We start from the raw sequence: 6000 nt of genomic DNA on the forward strand, positions 1-6000 counted from the left end.
TAATTTTAAAATGATGATAACTTCAGTCATAAAAAAATAGTACAGCAACCACCCATGTACTCTTCTTCATCCAGTTTTTCCCAATGATAACATTATACAATTGGCCCTCCTTATCCACATGTTTCATATCTCTGGATCTAACCAACCTCGGACAGAAAATATTCAGGAAAAAAATTTCAGAAAGTTCCAAAGCCAAAACTTGAACTTGCCATGCACTGGCAACTATTTATATAGCATTTGTATTGTATTTACAACAACTTACAAAGTATTTGATATTATAAGTAATTTAGAGGTGGATTAAAGTATATGGGAGTATATATGTAGGTTTATATGCAAATACTATTCCATTTAATACAAGGGACTTGAGCATCTGTGAATTTCGGTATTCAAGGGCAGTCCTAGAACCAATCCCCAGTGGATACCAAGGAATGACTGTGTAAGTGTAGTTCAATATCAAAACCAAGTAATGACACTGATATAATCCACAATTTGATTCAGATTTTAACAATTTTACACACACTGTGTGTTTTTATGTAATTTTATCACATGTATATAGATTTACATAACCACCACCACAATCAAGGTACAGAGCTGTTCAATTACCACAAAGATCTCTCATGTTAACCCTTTACAATCACAATCACCCTGCTCCTCCCACCCAGCAATGCTTGGCAATTGCCAACCCATCTGCCTTTTGTCACTTTGAAAATGCTATATATACATTAAAAAATATTTTTATATATATATATATGTATCAGAGAAGGCAATGGCACCCCACTCCAGTACTTTTGCCTGGAGAATCCCATGGATGGAGGAGCCTGGTGGGCTGCAGTCCATGGGGTCGCTAAGTCGGACATGACTAAGCTACTTCACTTTCACTTTTCACTTTCATGCATTGGAGAAGGAAATGGCAACCCACTCCAGTGTTCTTGCCTGGAGAATCCCAGGGACGGGGGAGCCTGGTGGGCTGCTGTCTGTGGGGTCACGCAGAGTCGGACACGACTAAAGTGACTTAGCAGCAGCATATATATATAGATATAGATATGGAACCACATGGTAGTTCCATTTCAAGATTGGTTTTTCATTTGGCGTAATTCCTTTAAGATATATCCAAGTTGCTGTGTACAACGGTTTGTTCCTTTTTATTGCTGCATAGCATTCCATGGTATAGAGACAGCACTGGTTGTTTAACCGTTCACTCACTTAAGGGTGTCTGGGTTGTTTCCAGTAAAAAAGATACTTATTTTTACCAAAGAGGACTTTTAACATGAAGGCCTTATGGTTATTTAAACTGCTGCTTTGCATATATATATATATACACACACACACAGAGATTTCCCCCCCAACATTAAACCTTAAAAAAAAAAATTAAATCCCACAGCCTCCCTCCTCAGTGAGGGTCAAGACTACAAAGTAAATCTGCAGATAGTTAGACCTCTAACTCAGACTATAACGTGTTATTTTATACTAGCATGGAACTTCTTTCATGTAGAAGGCAGGTTAGTGACGTTAACTGCACATCTAGTCCACAAAAGTAATTTACATCTGTCACTGATTAAGCTAAAGTTGGCAGAAGTCAAATTATAGTCTTTAAACTCTTAAGACAATATCAAATAATATCAAATTATTGACTTTTAAGAAAAAAAATGTCAAGAATTAAAAACAAATGGAGTTTATGCTCTACATTTAATTTCTTTTGGAGAGAAAGTAGTTTTAGGGAGTTGTGGATAAAAACATTAGTCAAGCAGGCTTACAAGAACAATCATTTAAACATGTTATGTGAGCTAGCATTTATGAAAAGAGGAGGAACAAAAACCTCACAATTTGCTTGGAGAAAGGAGCTTACAGGTAAAAATTAAGAAAAAAGTCACTAATCTACAATTCAGAGGGCAAAGAGAGAATAACAAAGATTATCAAGTGTAGGCTTGCAAAACTCATACAAAAAATTTTTAACTTAATAAGTACGTGTTAACTATGGAAGAAAGACGAGGCAATAAAGAATAAAATCTGGGAACAAAAAAACAAATTTTTGGAAAATAAGGAAGAGAACTAGTCTTGAGCCAGGATTAAATAACTCATCTCTTAGTTCAACCATCAGTCAATAACTAATTGAAATAAATCCTGAAAAAAATACACATGCTTACCAGGTATAAGCAAATCTGTTTAATTATATAACATATACTTATTTGGAAAGCAAAGTTAACTTAATAAAATTGTTTGATTTTATTATTTCTTTGCCCATGTCTGTAATATTAGTAAACATTATCAGAATTCACATGGATCAAGTGGAAGATTTTACATTTTTAGAAAAAGACTATTATTCTGAGAAGAATGGACACACTCCCTTCTCTTTATGATAACCATCTTAGTTTATTCATCTTAAGTGATAAGCAGTAAGGTATCATCATTGTATGTGGATATGACTAAACAGTGTACTGATTCTGTGGTTTGGAGCAGCAAGTGCTATCTGAAAAGTTCGCTACCATTTGTAACCACACCTCTTTTGACCTACGGACTACTGAACATATTTATAATAGACCATGAAAGTGGTAATTGTGAGATTTTCTAATCCAAGCAGCAACAATATAATATAAACCCATCAGTCTTAAAGTGTTTATTACTGTAACATTTTCAAGAATGGAAAAACACCCACAAAACCTGCTATCAACTCTTAGTACTTCTTTCTTTGTTTTTGAGGAATTAGAACTTAACATTAACTGAAATGGGTATAATTAGGTATTCTAAAGTGCCAGTACTAGAGAATCTTTCATTACTCAACGATTCTTGTCTTATGCATAGTATTTTTAAAAGCTTATTTCAATTTTACAATATTTTCTACTGCTGCTGCCATGTAAGGTCCCTCAAAGGAGCACCCAACAGTATGGGTTCTATAACCTGGCAGGCGTGCCACACTATATACTTCAGCTTGTACTCAGCATCAGGTAGAGCTGCCCGGAACCCTGGCCAGACACTACTGTCAGAAGACTCCATAAAAAAACTGTTTTCAAGCTAACCTTAAATTTGTCTCACTGTACGCACTCCAAGGACACCATTATGTGTGAAGACCCAGTACATTTTCAAAAGTTCCTGGGAGGAGAAAGGAACAGTGTGTCTGGAATGTTGTTACACAGAAAAGAAACACTTAAGAACTGATAAATAATGAGAATTCAAAGCAGCAACACAACAGTAGTCAATCTACGGGCCATAACAAATTCAAATAACTCACTTAATCTTACTAATACTATAAAAAGTTCAATAGCTGACTGCCCCGGGTGAATATGGATAGCGAGTACATAAACTTGATCTTGAAAACATTAACAGCTCAATAACACTTTAGAGGTATTATAATTATTTATCACTTAAATAACCTGACACATACTTTTACTCCAGATAATCCATTTGAAACTCAACACTTACACTTGAATGCAAAATCAAAAAATCATCTATAAAATAATAACTCTTCTGTGCCTGATAACCAATTTCTCAAATCTTCCACTTTGAAAATGGCTAATTAAAAATTGCACTTTAAGTTACAATATAAATGAAAACCTCCACAGAACTCCTTACTAATAGAACATGTCCTGAGGCTCCAACAACACCATAGGCATTTGAGAAACCAACTCATTCTTTCAATATGCTTGTCAGTAACAATAGTTAATGTTTAACATACATACTAAGTGTTAGGTGACGCTAGGGGTTTTAAACACTTCATCTCTAAAATCTTCACAATTCTTTGAGCTGAGCATAACTATTCCCATTTTACAACTATGAGGGTCATAGAGGGGTCCTGTAGCTAGTAAGAGAATACAGAAGAAGCTGTCTATATTTTCATCAGCCCTTTCTGTACATAAGGCACATGAGATCTAAAAGCATTATATATTTATCAACTAACCAACAAGTTTTAGAAAATGCTGGGCTGAGTAATGTATGCTCTGGGTACTTTTTGTGGGGAGCTGAGCGAACTTACCTTTCAGGGTTACATGGTTCATTTCTTAATTCTAACACACAACCAAATTTCTTTCAGATACTGAATCTATGAATCCAAGTCAATTCTATACCTAGGTATATTAGTTATGGATTATGGAAGATCATTAAGCCAGTATCGTCTTCTCAGATCCTGAAGAAAATGGTCCAACACAGTCAAAACTCAAGTATTTCTTCAGAACCCTAGTTTATGCTGGTTCCAAGTAAGCCTCAGAAGTGGGCCTACGATTTTACCTGTGATTACAAACATGTCCACAAAAAACTACAGAATCCAGTATTTAAGGACATATTCACCCAGACAAAAAAGCAAGGACTGAAAAGATGAGCACTCAATCAACAAGTGAGGAAAAAGAAATCCCTCTCTAGTACAGCCAAATGTACCAAATTTTGTCAAGTCGTGTGTCCAATTAACCCTAGTCATACTGGTATCCTACTAAAATATGGCACAGAGTTTACTGTTTCAAATATTACAAGTAGGTGGGCTGCAGTGTTCAACTTGAACCATCTTTTTGTTATTCAAAAGTTCTTGTAATCAATGACATTTAGACTAAAAGCAGTTTCTTCAGATTAGTTATGCAAACCATAATCTCGAGAGATATATATACATACATATACATGCATATATATTCATATACATACCATATATACACACACACACACTTTTTTTTTCTACTCTGGAAAATCATATTATAAAAACCATCTGCTACTTACTAAGCCTTCCTATTTGAGCAAACACCTCTTCGCCTTTTACTTAGTTGACCTGCTATCCCAATTATACACGGGACCTTGAGAGCCTCAACAGTTTGTTTCTGCATAAAAGCAAGCTCAAAGAACAGAGGCACTCTCCTCTGCACCTAGCAACAAAAAAAAGAGAACGACAAAAAACTTCAAACACACAGGGACCTGGGGGGCAGACCCGAAGGCTCAACCCTGATGGGTGTAAATCTGATCCCCGAGGTCTGTGGCATTGACAGTCATTCAACTTTCTTTCCAATATTCCCACTGTGCTTTTTCTGGTACCACACGCAAAATGTACCACTAACATTTCATCAACCAGTCGGAATGTCTTATTTCCTTTCTAAAAATTTTCAGGGTGCAAGGCCAGGGGGCAGCGGCCGCGGGGTGGGCCGAGGAGCCTGGAGCACGGGCGCCAGCCACCCAGGAGCAGAGCCCCGCACGGCACCCGCTCCGGGCAGGCCTGCTGTGGCTGGTTCCCCAGTCCCTGGGGGTGCAAGAACAGCAGCAGCAGCCATAGCAGGGACTCGGGAACCTTTCCCCCGTCTCCTCCGCTAGGCCTCGAGGGGTTTGCTTTTCACATGGCCCCCGGGTGGGGGCGGTGGGCGCAAGGTACTAGATGCAGCTGCAGGCGCAGCGGCGGGCCAGGCGAGCCGGGGCTCCCTCAGAACCCGACCTCCCAGCGGGGCTGGCAGCAGCAGCACCTCGGCGGGGCCCTGGCTGGAGCGTCGACCTCTCGGCGGGGAAGGCCACCTTCTCACACACCACATCTCTCCCCTGACTGCCTCCTTCTCCGTTAGCGCTACCGGCTGGCGGGCGGGGGAGGGGAGAGAGGCGCGTTATTCCCGGGGAGCTGAAGGGGGGGAGGGGAGGGCATCTCTTACCCGCGTTACTGAGGAGGAGGAGGAGGCGGTTGGAGCGCGGCGCGGCGGGGCGACGGCGGGGCTGGGTGGGTGCAAGTAGGAGTCTTACGAAAGGGAATTAACCCCATCACCAGCCCGGACACCGGCTCCAGCGGCAGCCGCGGCTGGCAGAATCCCGCCCCTTCCCACCACGCACTAGCCCCGCCTCCTCGTTCTCTTTGAGAGCAGTCGACAAATCATAGGACGGACATCCTTGGAGTGGCAGGAAGTGTATCCAATCACACCTCAAAAAACGGCCTTCTCTCCTCCCCTTCATCTCCTCTCGGGCCGCGGGAGAGCCGTGCCAAATCTTTCTCCACCCTCAAGGGAAAAAGAGCCAATCGGCTGTAAGTATCCGCCCTTGAAGGACGCAAAGGAC

At 40.4% G+C, this 6000-nt stretch overlaps 1 protein-coding gene across 12 annotated transcripts in view; it reads right to left on the minus strand.

The window, feature by feature from the left end:
- Positions 1-5787, minus strand: part of R3HDM1 (R3H domain containing 1) — a 167569-nt gene extending 161782 nt beyond the window's left edge. For 9 of the 12 annotated variants that reach the window (XM_025277031.3, XM_006048201.4, XM_044935977.2 and 6 more), the window contains exon 1: positions 5604-5787. The gene's annotated coding sequence lies outside the window, so the exon portion shown is untranslated. Of the gene's footprint in view, positions 1-4695; positions 4839-5603 lie in introns of all 12 variants that reach the window. The other 3 variants (XM_025277052.3, XM_006048205.4, XM_044935946.2) reach the window with 2 other exon arrangements.
- Positions 5788-6000: the final 213 nt, after the last annotated feature.

Source organism: Bubalus bubalis, chromosome 2 (genome assembly GCF_019923935.1).
Source record: "Bubalus bubalis isolate 160015118507 breed Murrah chromosome 2, NDDB_SH_1, whole genome shotgun sequence".
Taxonomy (NCBI): Eukaryota; Metazoa; Chordata; class Mammalia; order Artiodactyla; family Bovidae; genus Bubalus; species Bubalus bubalis.